We start from the raw sequence: 18,519 nt of genomic DNA on the forward strand, positions 1-18,519 counted from the left end.
TAACTAAAGCTCCCAGCATTACATACAGAAAAGGCACAACTATCCAAAATCTAATCAGCCCTAGCTATCCTGCGCAACGCAATGTGAAAGGCACATGGCTGAGAGAACTAAATATCGGGTCACATGCTTGTGGCTGTTGCAGCATGTGTAGGATGGCAAAAAGAGGGGTGAAAGAATTTGAATATAATGGTTCACGTAAATTTCGGCTCTTGGATCACATTGACTGTTTAACCAAATATGTGGTCTATGTAATTATATGTAAGTGCCAGAAAATTTATGTGGGGAGCACAATACGCCCACTAAAAGAACGTATGGCGGAACACTTTAGTGTACTAAAAAATCTGGACATTAGATACCCAATAGGAAATCATGCAAGTACCTGCTCAGATCAGAAAAGCATTCTTGGTATAGAAACCGTTAAAGTGGATCCTAGAGGTGGTGATCGCGAATTAAGATTGAGACAATATGAGGCACGTTGGATATTAAAATTACGAGCAGTAGAATGTGGGATAAATATAGATAATGAATTACATTATTTCTTACATATGTGAAACAGAACGTTTTGTTAGATCGTAAGCTCTACTTTCTGTATAATTGCATATATTATCCATCATTATGATCTTAATCATGCCTCTAAATCTGCATACTTTTTTGGATAAGTCCATATGTCTAGATACCTTGTTATCTTTATATCCTGTATGATATCTGTGTCTCTCTTATGGCCCCTCAGAGTACCTAAAAACGTAAAAAATGAAAAAACAAAAAACTTCTGTTTTTTCTCAGCATGCCTCTCTGATTATATGAATGCTCTATGTTTATATTAGGTTATATTTTATCAAGCAAAATGTATGCTTCGCCCTGTATGTTACCAATGCATGTACTTGTCCTGTGAAATTTTACCGGGTATGGCCTCTTTTTTCCTCCCCGAGAGCTTTGATATAGAAAATGATATTAATGATATAGGCCTCTATTGTTCTGTCTTTTAGCCACATCACGGTTACTAACCTATGTCTGTTTGGCTTCTTTCCCTTTTTTTGTTCCATTCTTGCTTTGCTCCTCTAACCTTATTTGTGCTTGACTTTACCCTTTTGGATCTTATATCTACGTTATATGAGAGAACATATGAAGTATAAATATACATATACTTATGTCACCAATATTGGGAAGTCTATTACCTTACTCTTATATTCTATAAATATTATATATATATTTCGCTGCAGTCTAAATAAATATTTGCTGATGTAGCGGGGTTCTTTTTCTTATGTTGTAATTCTAAATATCGCTCCAAACTGACCATCTCAATATGGCGGCTTGTGTGAGCGTCTCGCTTACGCGGAATAGTCCTTTCTCTCTTTTAATATAAGATCACCTGTACGAATTTTGGCGGCTACGGATATTTAAACCTTTTTGGATCATATATCTATTTTATATGATAGAATATATGAAATACAAATATATATATATATATATATATATAAAACTATCTTTCCGTGATTTGGGGGATGTTATTTTAACCCTTCTCTCAATAGATACACGAATATAGTATATATGTGGCCACTTCAAAATGGTGGTTACTTTGTTCTTGCTGTCACAAACCAATTGACCTTTAAGATTTTGGAATTGATGTTACTAATATTGGGAGGTCTATTACCTTACTTTTATATTTTATAAATATAACATGCATAGTTCGCTGCATTTTAAATAAATATTCGCTGATGTAGCAAGGTTTCCTTATGCTGTAACCCTAAATACCGCTCTAAACTGACCATCCCAATTTGGCGGTCTGTTTGAGCGTCTTCGCTAACGCGGTAACAGTCCTTTTTCTCTTTTAATATGAGATCACCTGTACGATGTTTGGCGGCTATGGATATTTAAACCGTGGAAACGACTGCCCCGGTTTACTTCATTTTCGGCTGTTACACTGTCTGCAGTACTCTCCCCATTAGGAGGTAAGGCACATAGTTGTGGGACTGTAAGGTCTCCTTTTTGGTATAGCCTCTCGTTAATAGTGTTAGTGACTCGCGCCCGATCATGATTTACCCTTTTTTCCCCTTTTTTTTGCCAACGAGTACAGGCAATTTTTTATATACTAAATTTTTTTACATGTATTTGGTGAATATTGATATATATTTCAGCCAAATCTATTGGCATGTTTGGACGCATTTTCGCCATGTATAGACTTTTTTTTTTTTTTTTTTTAAAACCGTTTTTATTGTTTTCATCTTCAAGGCACATATCTTACTGACATATCGATACAAATACATATAAACCATTTCCTGACAGTAATGAAAATGATAACACTCGGCTTTATAAAGTCGTAAACCCGTCCTGTGACTGACAACTGTCCCCATATTACACCTCCAGCTCTTCTCTACTTTCATCATCAGAGTCCTCCTCTGCTTCGGGTTCTGGGGGTTCACAAATGTTTCCCCTGTATTTATTCCATGCCCCCCCATTTCGCGTTCCACTTCCCGGGGCAGTCCCGATTTATAAACACCGCTTTCTCTGCCACCATAGCCAGATCTAGATCTCCGCACCATGCGGCCAGTGATGGTGTCTCCCTCCCTCCCCACTTTTGTGCAATGTTGCGCTTTGCCACCATTATTCCCATTGTTGCCCATTCCTGTGCTGAGCGCGCGAGGTCATTTGGCTCCCATATGTTTAAAATGCATCTTCGGGGCTCGGGTGTCACTGATACTTCCACCACCTGCGATATGGTCCTCATCACTTTTGTCCAATACTCCATTATCTTGGGGCATTCCCATAAGGTATGGAGGAAGGTACCCTCTTCCCCACAGTGTCTCAGGCAGTACGGATGGGGCGCAGACCCTATCGTGCATAAGATGCGTCTAGTATAATAAGTTCTATGTAGGATTTTTAGTTGCACAAGTTTAAGCCTTGACGGTATCCCCACCTCCCGTGGTGATGCCAACGCCTCCCGCCATTCATAGTCCTCGAAATCGCCAACCTCGCGCTCCCACTTTCTCCTGAGCACCTCATGCGGGTCGGGGAGGTTGTTTACTAACTTTTTATATGTGAATGAAATGGCGCGCTTATACATACAATCTGTTAGAAGCCTGTCCTCCAAGGGGGTGGCCTCCGGGACCTTCGTGCCGGGTGGTATGGCCGCTTGCAGCGCATGCCGAATTTGGAGATATCTAAAGCGCTCAGTGGGCGCCAGATCAAATTGTGCCCTGAGATGCTCGTACGTGGCGATCCCTCCCTTGTGTCACAGATCACCCACTGTTGATATTCCAATTGCTTCCCACTTGTCAAAGCCCCTGCACTGTCCCAAGTTATCCAGCCTTCGGGTCACCCACAGAGGGGTGAGCTGTGTTATTTTCCCTGTCCATCCCAGCTTTCTGTGCGCTTCATGCCAGATGTTTACCGTTAGTTGAGTGGGATCCGAGTAACAGTGGTGTACGCTTTTTGTTATACAGAGCTGACAGCATGCCATCAGCCCCGAACCCATATCTATCAGCCTTATAGACGGGATTCGTCTGCGGAGCATGCACCCATTGATTAATGACTTTCAAGTGTGCCGCCCAGTAATAGAGCTGGATGTTTGGTAGCGCAATGCCCCCGTCAAACCACCCGCTATTTAGCTTGCGTTGCGCGATGCGTGCCGGTTTGTTACCCCACAGTAGCCCCGTGACCTGAGCCGTAATGCGTTTAAAGTACGTGGGCGGCACCGGGTACGGCGCATTTTCGAGGGCATACAGGAATCGGGGCAGTGCCATCATCTTAAAAAGGGCTGCCTTCCCCAGCAGCGTCAGGGGAAGAGTCCCCCAGTGGGCGGCGTCTCTTCTGAGGCGTTCCAGGGGTGGCATGAGATTGTGCTTAAGAAATTCATCGGGATCCGCTGTAATATAGATTCTCAGATATCGGAATCCCGCCACCGAGATCTGCAGTGGACAATCTTCCTGGAGTTGCGGCGGTGGGCCCCGTATCACAAATAGGATAGATTTAGACCAATTAATAGTGTACCCTGATGCTGTCCAAATTGTTCAAATAAATTGAGAAGTACCAGGATGGAGCGCCTTGGTGAGGCCAGGTAAAGCAGAATATCATCTGCATAGAGTGATATGCGATCTTCCCAGTCTGCCGTCCACTGCAGTCCGCGTATCTGCGGCTCTCACCTGATCCATGCCGCCAGTGGCTCAAGCACTAGCGCAAACAGTAACGGTGACAGCGGACGCGTGCCGCGAGACAGTGGGAAGTCCTTAGATATGTGGCCGTTAGCTGCGACGTGGGCCAGCGGCCTTGTGTAGAGTAGTCGCACTCACGCACAAAACCTTGGGCCGAATCCCAGATGCACGAGCACCGCAAATAGGAAGGGCCACTCCACCATGTCGAACGCCATACGGGCGTCCAGTGAGAGGATATCTGCCGGTTCTTGAAGATAAGGCACACGGGCCATCACTCCATGCAGTCGCCTTAGATTCAACGCCGTGTTCCTATTAGGCATAAACCCCGATTGATCCGGGTGAACCAGGGTCGTGAGATGCGGAGTAAGCCGTAGTGCCAGAACCTTCGCTAATATTTTCGCCTCCGCATTAATGAGGGAAATGGGACGGTATGATGTGCACTCTTCTGGGGGCTTCCCTGGCTTCGGGATCGCCACTATCGTGGCCACACGTTGATCCCTGCGGGAGTTCTCCCTTCGTCAAACTATCACAGTACATGGTAAGCAAGTGCGGAGCCAGTGCCCCCGCAAGCCTCTTATGGAGCTCTCCATTTGGTCCCAACGCCTTTCCCGTCTGTAAGGAACCGATCGCCACCTGGAGCTCCTCCGCCATCAGATCTGCCTCCAGTGCGAGGGCTGACTCTGGGGCGAGCTTGGGCATCGCTATATCCTTGATATAGGTCAGCGCCTCTTCCAGTGTCATCGCTGATTGTGACGTGTACACCTGTTGGAAGTGCTGCGCCAGCCTGTGGACGATGGCTCGCGGTGCAGCGTTAAGCGTGTTATCCGTCAGTCTGATATGCGCAATCCATTTCCTATATCTCTTTTTTTTTATCGAGCCACACCAATAACTTCCCTGCCTTATCACCGGCCTCGTATATTTTATATCGCGCGGCTGACAGGCCTAGCGCAGTCACCCCCTTCAGATGCTCCCTATACAGTTGTTGTTGGTGGCACAGGGCGCGGGCTGTATCAGGTGTTGGGTCCTGCGAATACCTTGTGTCTGCCTTTTGGAGGTCTGATTCCAAGGCATCTAGTTCCCTCCGCTGTTCACGTTTATGGCCCGATATCGCGGAGATTGCGTGCCCTCGGAGGACAGTTTTATAGGCCTCCCAGAGGCCAACCGACCCGGCATTTTCCCTGAAATAGTGCTTTGTGGATTTGCTTATGGATTTCATAATCCCAGGGACTTTCAGGTAGCCCGGAAATATGGGAAATATTCGCTGCCGTCCCCCCTGACGATACGTGTACGTTAAGATCACTGGTGAGTGATCTGATATACCTCTGGGCTTGATGTCCACTAGGTCTACATGTCTGAGGCATTCTGGGGAGGTCACAAAGTGGTCTATCCTTGACAAACTGTTATGTGCCGTGGAGTGGAAAGTGAACTGTCGCTCCGCAGGGTGCCGATGACGCCAGGCGTCTACAAGCCCCATTGCCTCCAGAAACCCCCCAAGCCGTGTCTCCCCCCCCCTGCCCGCTCCCTCACCGGGTGCCGAACCCTATCTCTGTCCACCACATCGTTAAAGTCCCCTCAAATTAGCAGCTCTCCTTCCGGGAGATCAAGGAGGAACTCACTCAGGGCCGGAAGCGTAACCGTCTGTAGTGCAGGGGGGACATAGACCGACACAATGTTGATGGGATGCCCCTCCCACTGTCCCACCAGCGCCGCAAACCGGCCATTCGTGTCCGTCTTTGTCTTGTGTATTATTAGCGGCGATGTATAGACTTTTATGGTGAAGCACAACAGCGGGTTGTGAATTACATAATATATGGCGTTTACATTGAGATGGCCAGATATATGTGTGGGAGATTATTTGCTCTGTATACTCTTGCCGTATATGTGGGCTTTCTGGGCTTTGCATTTACCTTGCTACATCGTGGAGTTTTTGAGCAATATGTATTGTACATGTATTTTTTAGGATATTTTCTTTACAAGTAAAGGAAGTCTTGGAGGATGATACTGATAGTATATATTATACCTCTCTCTTTTTCTTAGATATCTGTGCACACTATATATTGTTGTGCTGAAATAAGACGCGATCGTAAGTTACTTTAAATAAATATACTTTTCTTAATACAGTCACTTTCAGTTGTTATTTGACTAACACTTTAATGAGTGTATGATACACTCTCATTTCAGGACCTATGCAGAGTTTTTTATTGACTGCTTGCAATTACATTAGAAGAATATTATTCAGCTTTTGAAGATAGAAATTCTTTGAGGTAACATGGATTTACGTTGCCTTGTTTTCTTCTTCGTTGTTGGTGATGATTATTAATCCCTCTATAATTCGGGTGTCCTATGTGACATACTGGGAGGAGAGCTGTGTCATGCTTTTCCTAATGATATTATGATGATTATCGTTTTATATATTGGGATTGTTTTACCTTTTCTACTTATATTTCACTATAATACACGTTTCTTAATAATGGTGTGGGTTTTGGCTCTTGATAGTGAGCATCTTTATAGAGTTTTTTTTTCCTTATTCCCTTTCCCTCTTCTTCTTTCCCACCACGGATTAGGGGACTCTTTGGATTCCTTCTTTGTCTCGGTTTCTTAGAAGTTTGATCTAAAAAACGTTTTTTTGTATATACTGTATATTGCCTCTTTACCTTTACTGAATAGTGACTTATTAACAATAGCAATATAAGATCTGACTATATGTTTTTTTATATCATTATTGTAGCCCTGAGGAAGTCAATGGGTGATAAACCCGGAACAAAACACGTGTTGGCTGGCTACTCTTTGATTATACCGATTGTGTTTTGTGACGCTAAAAGATCATCATGGAAATAAAGAAGACTCTGAATACCTAAGGATATGGACTGATATTCTGTGGGGATACCTCGGAGATAGATTTCTTGCACGGGAACAGGCTTTCAACTTCTATGTTTTGTTTCTGTGTGCCTTGGACACTGAAATTTGGGTTACGTGGGTGGCCGTTTCTCTACTGTTCCCTCTGAGCATTTATTAGATACCTTTCAGAAACTATTAATGATGGCTTTGCGCAAAATTTGAACACAGCCACATCTTTTTCATTGTATTGTTATTTTGGGTCTTTTGCTGCATGCCTTCTGTACTGTGGTATATTATACACAATTGTAATAATGAGCTCGAGACTAGATCGTGAGAGGATCGCAGAGGATCTTTTCAACAACCTACATGCTGGGTTACCTGTCAATACCTAAGGATATGGACTGATATTCTGTGGGGATACCTCTGAGATAGACTTCTTGCTCGGGAACAGGCTTTCAACTTCTACACTTTGAAACCTCCTTTAAGTACCATGACTAGACCTAGTTCACCTTGGGAACATACTGCAATTGATATCATGGGTCCCATTGGTATTGAGCAGAAGAACATTTTGGTACTAATGGATTTATATTCTAGATGGCCTTTTGTCAAAATTGTTAACAAAGCTGACACTGATACAGGCCTTCATTTTCTTGACCAGTCATTTATAATGGAAGGTATTCCCTCTGTTTTATTAAGTGACAATGGTGTACAATATATGTCAACCAAGGCCAAAGAATATTTCAATAAACTAGGAATTAAAAACAGAACTACTTCATTTTACAACCCAAACAGTAATGGCATGGTTGAGCGCTTTGACCGTGTTACTAAAAATACAATTCAAATGTCTGCCAAATGTAATGATTGAGAAACTCAAGTCTTAAAAATGGTTTGAGCTTATAGAGTTTCTATATGTAATGCCACTGGATATCGCCTTTCGTCCTTATGCGTGATAGAAATCCTAGAACCAAATTCACTCCTGGTTGGTTATTTAAGTCCAATGTTGTACATTGGTCTGAGGACTTAGTAAAAGAAAAAGGTGATGCTGCTCATGTTAAGAGTAAGTAGTGGTATGATTCAAAACATGGTGCTAAAAATGTCAACATTGATATTGGACAATGGGTTAGAGTAAAAAACCCGGTAAGACTTCTAAATAAGTCAGTTGTTTTTATGAACCCATGCAAGTTGTTGAAATCATGAATAATGCTGTCTCACTGATGGAAAAGTTTGGAACCTCAAGAGGGTAGCAAAATGTTCTGCACCTTCAGAGTGTACTGTGAAAGTTTCCTACTGGTATGATTTTGATGACTTGTTAGGTAATGATAATTCCGATAATGGCTCTAATGCAAATTCTCCTGTGGTCATGAAAGACAACACTGTAACTGTTTCTCCAGTTCCAGAGTCACCTGTTTTGGAAATTGATTCAAGAAGTTCAGATGTTACTATTCAAGATGAACTTAATTTGGATTCCAGGCATTCCAAGCGTGAAAAAAGACCTCCGGTCTGGTTAGGGGATTATATTTCAGAAAGTTTTCCTTTGCATTATTTATATTGCTCATCTTAGTTTATTTGTATTAACTCACATATTTTCTAATATTGTTTCACTTTCAAAAATTGTTTCTCTCTTCAAAAGGAAGGGGATGGTATGTTATGTTGTCATTTTTCTTTTCTTAATTTTATTTCTTTGTTATATTCAGAAGGGGATGTGTTATGTTATGCATTTTAGTATGTTTGCTGCGCGCTCTGTCTTCGCGTTCCATAGAACATGGAATGCGAAGCCAAGATCAATTACACCGGAGGAGATAAGCGGACGGCCAGCTGAACGGTTGTGCTGCTGTACCTGCCTATATCTTTTGGAATAAAGATAATTTGACTCACTAAATTATCTCTGAATCATCAATCCAACATGTAAATAGAGCCAAATTTCGAGGGGGGGGGGGGGCTACCAGAAATTACAGAGGGGGAGGCAAATTCTTCCAGCAAAAGGCAGAGTGGAGATGCAGGGGCTCTAAGAAGGGTTGAAAAAACAAGAAAATGGTCTTTTAAAGACCTGTGAAGTATTCGGGTGCGCCTGCAATAAGACGGGCGACAGACCGGCAAGTCTACAACAGCTCAAAAACTGTCTGTGTGTGTGTGCCGGGGAAGCTGTGATGCAGCGCGGCTATTATAAAAACTTCCCTTATGACCTCAACCCTGAAAATCCCTTAAACCATTTATTCATTGGTGGGGCCCATGACAACGAGATACACATTCACTCAGTTTTCTGGATCAGTGATAAGTAGACGAGCTGCAAGACATACAGGGTACCTTATTAATGTTTTACCTAAATAATAACTATATACATTATATACATTTAACTCTGGAATTGTCGGTTCTAAACATCAAGGTACTCCGCTATTTAGGTCGATGGACCAACTAGTAGGAATCAGTTGATGGCGATTAAGTCCAGCTCAATCACAATAAAAACCTTTTAACAATTATTGATCATAACTTTAATTCTAATAACCACAGACTCAGTTTGACGTTAACATGAAATGTTATCTAGATTCATTGAATAAATTGAATAAGTAAAGCTTTATTAGACAAATATTCTAGACATTATTTTCATAAGCATTTAAGTAAAGATTGAAATAGAACACGGAAAATACTCAGTACCATTGGCCTTAGGACGATGACGAGAATGGTTCACCAGAACATAAACTGAAGATCACAGGATAGGTTCCCAAAACTGACTGACTGTCCCTCTAGCCTCCTCGGACGTATTCCATCCCTGGACAGAATCCCGCGACGGTCTCGTTCCTTTTCCCCCATCGAAGTTCGATGTCCAAAATGATCAAAGTCTTTTCAACATCAGAAGGACAAATCGTCTCAACAGACAGTGTATCGTGTTGAATAGATCGATGTAGAATAAGCAAGTGCGACCACGTCATTGTAAGCACAACTCTTTTATACCATTTCACTAACTTGGTATACCCAAAATTGAAACCTTTTTAGAGGCTACATTCATTCTGATTGGTCCATTGGAGTGGTGGTAATGGTCACCTCATTGTCCTCCTTGCCTGAACCGGTTCTGCAAATAATCCATTCATGCAAAATCTTGTGATTCATCAAGTCCAAGAGTACATTTTAACTTTGTTAATATATTTGCAAAATTTTCAGATTTCTATGAGCTTGTTCATCTTCTGGAGTTCGAGTCTCCCATCCGTTCCCAAGCATTCTGCAGAAAGTTTGGCACAACTCTTGTCCTAGGCCAGGCTGGCCTTGACACTCATGACTGGAACTTCCATTCTGCTCATGCGCGGGGGCCATCTTTATTCTGCGCACGCAATCACATCTCTCGACAGCGGCCATTTTCTCAGCGAGGCCTAGCAGGCCCAAACGGAACTAATATGAAAACAACATAGCAGAAATTAGACATAGAAAATAAGCCCTTCTGTTTACCACCCACCATTCTAATGACCCGTGTTAGGTGTTACCTAGCATAAGCGACATTTAAAGACATTTTACTTACCATCTGCATTCTTTGCCACAATATAATTTTACTACATACGAAATACATGCAATTTTACGTCTACTTTCTACACGAATCACAAACCTATGTTAATTTAACTTCACAATTGTAAATAAATTAGATTTTTGCAATGCCAGTTAGTTTCCCGCGTGTAGTGTCTAATTAAGGTGCATTTGTTGATTAGTTCATGCATTCAAACAGTTAGTATTTTTAAGGTTATGAGGTCATTAACTTCGAAGGGGGTACAAACATTTTTTGTATTTCCCCTAATCTATCAATTCCCCCCTTTGGTGATTTTTAATATCACCACAAAAACAATCTCTACCAATTTATCAAAAATCATGTTTCTTGTCCTTTTTCATTTGTTAGTTCAAGCAATTGTATTTTTCACATTCTGTCTTTTAGACTTGTATATTTTCTCTTTAAATTCTTCTAATTCAATCTCTCCCGTTTCTCGTTCTTTTTATATATTTTTCTCATTTTGTCTTTTTACCTTAATTTCTCTTTTTCTAATACATACACATGCTAATCTCAACATTAATGTAATTAATATTACTATTGTCACTGGTATTAATATTTTCCCAACTAATGAACTACCTATTTCTGCAAACCATTTCTTTACAGAGGAAAAACTCTTACCAAGTTTCTCCCAAGCAGAATCAACCTCCAGTGGGGTAACTTCTTCATGCAATTTAGTAATATTCTTTATATACCTTTGTACATTCTGACTTTTATCTGGAATGTAAGTGCAACAATGTTGTACCTTCAGCATCCCACAGGCTCCTCCCTCTTTTGCCAAAAGAATATCAGGGGCAAGTCGATTTTGCATCAACGTAGCTTCTCATGGCAACCATCTCGGTATTTCCCATTAAGAATCCTCCAGCAGTATTCGTTGATAAATGATCTACTTTTGTTGACAATTTCCGAATCTTATATGCATTAAAAGATATACCCACTGCTGGTATCAATGCTCCAAAAATATCACCTATTATCTCTGAGATACCTTCTCTTCTATGTGTTAGTGGTTTACCTATCTCGTGAGTTCCTTTAGTTCTCCTATCTACATGAAATATCTTTGGAAAGACCAGGCCTAGATAACATGTTCCGTACCAATGGTCCGGCAACCTATAATAATCTTTGTTCTCGCAAATAAAATAGATCCCTGGGAATACTGTACCTTTTCCTCCTTTGAATCCCCATCCCCCTATAATTCTATATGTATCTCGGCATTCACTAGCACCCACAAAATAGTTGTTATACATGGTGTTATCTCTATGAATGCACAATTTCCCTTTTTGGGGCAAATCTAACCCTATTGCTACATTAGTTTAACTCTTATCTTAACTTCCTTCCTCAAAACCCCAAGGTGGTGTTTTCATCTTTTCTCCTGTTATTTTTCTTTGAAACTTAACTCTTCTTTCCTCTACCATGTCCAAAAATACTTTTTCTTCTTTCCTTAATCTACAAGTAAGGTTGTGTCTAAATGCGTATTCTAATGTTAATTCTTTTGTTTCTAAGAAAAAATCTCCAAAAACCTTACCAGGCTTTACTTTGTTTAGTTTAGAAACTACAGAAACTATGGCAAAAGCGTCATCAATATCAGTATAATAATATTCTAATTTGCCTGTCTTATAAAATAAACTAGCCAACACACTGCAAGTTATTACATATGTCAAGGGAAGGTGATGATATGTTACACCTTCTGTCACAAACAACTGCATGCAGACATAACAATCTCTAACATCCATTGTCTCTACATATTCATATAAGAGCATTAATTGACCTGTCTCTATGAGTCCAGTATTATCTATCAGTGTTGCAGTATTCTTTGTGTCATGTGCCTTATCACTATTCGTTTTATTGTTCATTCCAGATGTACTTTCTGCAGTTAATCTAAGTGGAATAATTATTGCCAAAAGGAACCAAATAAGCATCAGTAAGCCTGTACAGTAAAAACACATTCTACACCATCTGTGTAGAAAACTACACCTAGATCTTCTATTTTCATTCTCTGCCATGAAAAACTATAATCTAAGATATGTACAGGAAAATGTATCTCTCCACACTCAAAAATATATGGCCTTCGAACCAACTGCCCTTAGCGCACTGTTTGGTCCTTCAAAATTTTCTTTGATTTCATCAGATTGTCTTTATTCTGGTTTCTTCAGGATGGGTACAGCTCACTTTCACCCTCCTGTTTACAATTTTCGTTTGCGTTCTCTTGACTGTAATCCACCTCTTCGATGTCAGGCAGTGCTATGTAAGTCCATTCAGGTGATTTGTATTTCAAATGTGGTCTTTTTACTCTTTTCGGTCTTTGCAATTGTCCTTTATTCAAATGTATTTGATTTCTTTGACTCTATATTTCAATCACTTGTTCTTTCTTGTCTTTGGTCAAATTATTATTTAATATCTCAGTCTTTTACATTCGTTGGGCCAATTGTTTCCTTTTCTTGGCCTTTTCAGTTCAGTCTCTGTTTCTTCCCATTCCACTTTCCAAGCTCTCTTTCTTGGTCCTCTCCTTTGTCTTATTTCTTCTTCACTCTCTTCCGATTCTGTTTCAGATCTCACTTCACTTTCTTTAATTTTGAACTTTATGATCTCTCATTCTTCATCAGATTTTAGATTTTCATCTGTTTCAATTATTTCCGAAGGGATTTTCCCAAAACTTGTACTTGGTTGTTCATCATCACTGTGAATTATTTCTGTTTCTCCAGTTTCAATATCAATTGTTTGTCTTTCAAAGTCCTCTGTTTGCTTTTCAATGTCCTCAGTTTGTCTTTCACCAAATTCAGATTGTTCTACTTCAGATGCCGAACTGGTGTCTGATATTTCCAGCTGTCGACTTACTGGTCGATCTTCGGGATCTGGAACTCCGACTGCTTCAGTTTCTGTTTCAGATGCCGACTTGGTATCTGATATTTCCAGATGTCGACTTACAGGTCGATCTTCAGGATCTGTAACTTTGATTGTATGACTGGCATGAATCCAATTTTTCACACCCCCACACTTTACTGCTGTGTTAGTCACCAGGTTCACCTGATGTGGTCTATCCCAGCGAGGAACCAGGCAATTTCTTCTTCGGTGGACTTTTATGCGAACCCGATCTCACTCAGACTGGACTCATGATCTGAGTCCAGTCTCTGGACTCAGATCATGAGCTGGGTTTCTTTCAAGAGTGATCGCATCCGGTCCAACCTGATGAAACACAGAATGCACCACATCAGCTAATCCTTTGCAATAGTCCAGAATAAGATCATCAGTTATAGACAGCAGTTTGTTGACAGGTATGAATCTCATTACTCGTCCCATTATTATTTCATGAGGACTCAAACCTGTTTTTTCTGTCTGGTACGCTCCTCATGCTCATGAGCACAAGAGGTAGGGCATCTGGCTATTTGAGTCTTGTGGCTAGACACATTTTCCCTAGCCTATTCTTGATTGTGCTATTCAAAAAATCATTGCCAGGATGATTCTGGCAAGAATCCAGTCTTGGATCGAGCAGGAGGATATCATTTCGCCATTGCAGGCTGGGTTTAGATCATGCATTAGTACCATCGATCAGGTTTTCAGGTTTCAACTGATCATCTGGAAAACGGTCTATCTTTGCGGCGGCACTTTATATGCCGCTTTCGTTGATCTCCGGTCAGCCTTTGACCTAGTTCCCAGGACAAAATTATGGGGGGTGTTAGCCGGGGTAGGGATGCCCATTGACCTTTTGAACATTGTCATCAGGCTGCACGATGAAAACTTTGCTCAAGTCCGCTGGGGGAACCAAGGGCAGGTCACTGACAAATTTAAAGTAAATAGGGGTGTCAGGCAAGGGTGCGTCCTAGCGCCAACTCTCTTTTTGTTATTCATTAATAGAGTTGTGCAGTATTTTTAATCTATTTCAACCGACGCCCCCTCCTTGGGTGGTACTAAGATCCCACTGCTCATGTTTGCCGATGACACCCTATTACTGTCACAGACACAGATGGGGCTTCAGGGGGCCCTGAATGAATTCGATAAATTCTGCGTTGACCACGATCTGCAAGTAAACGTTTCCAAAACCAAGTATATGGTTTTCAATAAAGGAAGAAGCTTGGCAGGTCATGTCACAATGAACAACGAAACACTTGAACGCACGAACATCATGACCTATCTGGGGGTTGCTCTTGAGAACAAACTGAGCTGGAAGCCGCAAATTGACATTCTATCTCTTAAATTTGCCCAGCTTTCCGGGTGTTTGGTAAAAGAACAGAAACAGTCCCAGATAAAAAGGATAGGTCCAGCAATTAAGATTTACAACTCCAGGATCAGTTCCGCGATTATTTATGGTGCTGAACTCTGGGGCTTTGCGGATCTATCCCCTTTGGTCAAGGCGCAAAACAAATTTCTGAGGAACCTCACGGGCCTTCCTAGTTCAAGCCCAATGAAACCACTTTTACTGGATCTTGGGTGTCGCTCTTTCGAAGACATTGCCCGGTTTAAACCTCTGGCCTTCTGGAGAAGATTATGGACCACCCCGGAATTAGCTTCATACGCTAAGGCTTTTCTGGATGTTCGATCCATTTTGGGTTCTGGCAATATAGTCTGGTTTAAGCAAGTTAGTTTGCTACTGGAATCCATGGGATTGGGAAATTTATGGTCTGACCCCGTTAATAACCCCTTTCCCCCCAAACAAATATTCAAAGGTCTCTACTGGTCCCAGGTTCACCAGAAGCAGCTAACACAAACATCAGCAGAGTCTTTGACTGGCAGGTTCCTAGAGCGAAAACATTTCCCACTTTTAGAAGATTATTGGGACATTATTTGTAGGCCCAGTGACAGGAAACCTTATCACCAATTGAGGGTTGGTTCCCAACTCACCAGATCGTTCACCAAAAGTTGTAAGGGAGAGATGAGTGATTCCTGTCGCTGGTGTTCCGACTGTGTTGAATCCGTTGGTCACATATTTTTTGTCTGCCCGGCCTATGCAGCCCCACGGGCAAAATGGCTCAAAACCATATGTCGAAACTTGGGCACCAGAGTGGGTCTTGAGGCGTTAAGAATATTAAGATTTGATACCAGTGATTGCACTGTAATTGCCGTGGCCAAATTTTTGGGTTGGTTCTGGATCATTAGAAATAGGACATAATAGGCACTCAGCATAGTGTTTTATTTAGTTTTAGTTTTATATCCAGTTTTTATCTTTGAAATGTTTTTCTCTTTTACTGTATGGAATACCCTTTTTATATTGTAATGTCTTTTTATGATGAATATAATCGATAATAAAGACTATATATGATATGATATGATTGTGCTATTTACTTGCTCAACCACCCCAGAGGCCTCTGGTCTGTAGCCACAATGCAGCTTTTATTCAATGTCTAATGCTTCACATATCAGCTGAATAATTTCATTTAGGAAATTACTTCTTCTATCTGTTTCTATCGTTACCGGAAAACATATCTAGGAATTAATTCTCTCAGCAGGAGTTTTGCTACAGTAACTCCATCATTCCTTCTTGTCGGATATGCTTCCACCCAACGAGAAAACAGACAACCACCAAGACATACCTCAGTCTGTTACTTGGGGGCATTTCTATTAAATCAAGTTGCATTCTGGTAAAAGAACCTCCTTCTCGTCCTATTGTTCGCAAACTCACTACGGTATTCTTTCCAGGATTTATCTGTTGACATATAAGACATCTTTGACAAAGGCTTTCAGCTATAACCCTAAATTTCGGGTTGGACCAAGTCTGTTTAAAAAGTCTGATCATTGCATCTCTACCTATGTGTGCCTGTCCATGGTACATTCGCGCCATGTTAGAGATCATGCTATCAGGCATAACTGGCCTTTCATCCCTGTAAACGCAAACTCCATCTTCCTCTCTTTGTCTACACCCTGATTTTATCCATATATCTTTTTCTCATCACCTGCTTCTTCCTGCAATTGTCTCACCTCTTCCCATGTTTCAATTGTGTTAGTAAACATCAAGGACATGAAACATGTTCTTTTTCCCTCCTCCAATTCATTGAGGTCGTATGTCTGGCACAATATTGAGCTATTTCGTCTGCAAATGTATTGCCCTCTGTAATGTAGTCATCACCATTCTTGTGTGCAGCACATTTCACGACTGCAATCTGTTTAGGCAGCTGTATCGCCTCAAGCAACATTTTCACAAACTCACCATGGGGATCCTCAGGAAGTCCTGAATCCCCTCTGGGACCAGATCTGTCCGAAATCACGTACCACTCCGAAGCCATACTGGCTATCCGTGATCACAGTGATTCAGAAATTTCTTCTCAGTTTGCAAGCTCGAATCAAAGCAATAAGCTAAGCAACTTGGGCTGAACGTATTCCTCTCAAACAAGATGCTTCTATTATGTCTGCCACCGTACATACAGCATACGCAGCACTCAAAAATCCTTCTTTCATTCTCAAGCATGATCCATCCACAAACATCACATAATCTGATTCTTCTAGAGGTTCATCTCTAATGTCAGGGCAGGGCTTTGTGCAGAATTCAAGTACATCCAAGCAATTGTGATCAAAGTCATTTTTGACCTCTGCATTTACTACATCAGGCAATAAAGTGGAAAGATTCCCACTTATGTATCTCACAATAGTTACATTGTCTGCACCCAGAATAACCTTCTCATGTCGGGTTAATCGACTGTGTTATGAATTGGGTCTTTGTTCTGGTCAGAAGGATTTCAACTGAATGTGGCACATATATCCTTAAAGGATATCCCATCATAATGCCTTCACTCTGTTCCAGACTCACACAAGTGGCTGCTACTGCTTTTAGACATCCAGGCAATGCTTTTGCCACTGGGTCCAAAACAGCTGAGAAATATGCTATTGGCCGTCTCATTCTTCCAATCCTTTGTATTAGTACTGAAAGTGCACATCCGTCTCTTTCACTACAGTACAACTCAAATTCTTTCTCATAATCAGGCATTCCTAATGCTGGGGCTTCACACAACCTGCTTCTCAATTGCTCGAAAGCCTCCATCTCTTCCTCATTCAACACAAATGGATCTTTTACATCACTTTTTGTTAATCGCAGTAAAGGTTTGGCAATCAATGAAAATCCATTTATCCACTGTCGGCAGTAACCAACCATTCCGAGAAACATCTCTCTCTGTGTCATTGGGGCGATCTTTCCTTTGATAATCCTGATTCTTTCTGTTGTTACTTTTCTCATCCCTTTTTCAATCTTATGACCTAAATACTGTACTTCTTGTTGAGTTTAGATGGGGACACCTTATGTCCTCCTTCTGCCAAATGATTCAATAATGCAATTGTGTCAGTAATACAAGCCTCTTTGGTCCTTGATGCCACCAATAGGTCATCAATATACTCGACCATAACAGATTTCTCAGGCATTTTCAAAGTTTCTCGTGATTTCTTCAGAATCTGATTAAAAATGGAAGGACTTTCAGTATACCCTTGAGGAATTCGGCACCATGCCAAAATACGCTTGCCAAACCGGAAGGCAAATAATGGATGGCTGTCAGGGTGGAATGGAAAAGAATGCATGGCACAAATCAATAACGGTGTACCATTCTACATCATGTAGAATTTGATACAGTATTACAGCAGGGTTTGGTACAATTGGAGAACAAGGAACAACAATTTTATTCACCCTTCTCAGGTCCTGTACTATTCTATAGGTTCCATTAGGCTTTTTCAATCCCATTATAGGTGAATTACATGGGCTACTCATTATTTCTCTCAGAATCCCTTGTTCAATCATATTATCAATCACTGGTGTTATTCCTTCAATAATTTCTGGCGTTAATTTGTACTGTGGATTATTCGGGTAAATTGCTTCTTCTTTTACAGTAATTTTTACAGGATCAATTTCTTTCATCAGACCTAGATCTTCACCCGTAAAATCCCATATATCAGTTTTCACTATTCCTTTTAATTCAGCAGGGATTTTCTCTGCATCAAACACAGGAAATGTATCACAATTTTCAGGTTCAAGTGCTATCATAGTCACTTTGTACAGAACATCATCACCTGATGTCTGGAAAGCAATACCATCTGGGG

This window comes from Triturus cristatus, chromosome 4_2 (genome assembly GCF_964204655.1).
Source record: "Triturus cristatus chromosome 4_2, aTriCri1.1, whole genome shotgun sequence".
In the NCBI taxonomy this organism is placed as follows: Eukaryota; Metazoa; Chordata; class Amphibia; order Caudata; family Salamandridae; genus Triturus; species Triturus cristatus.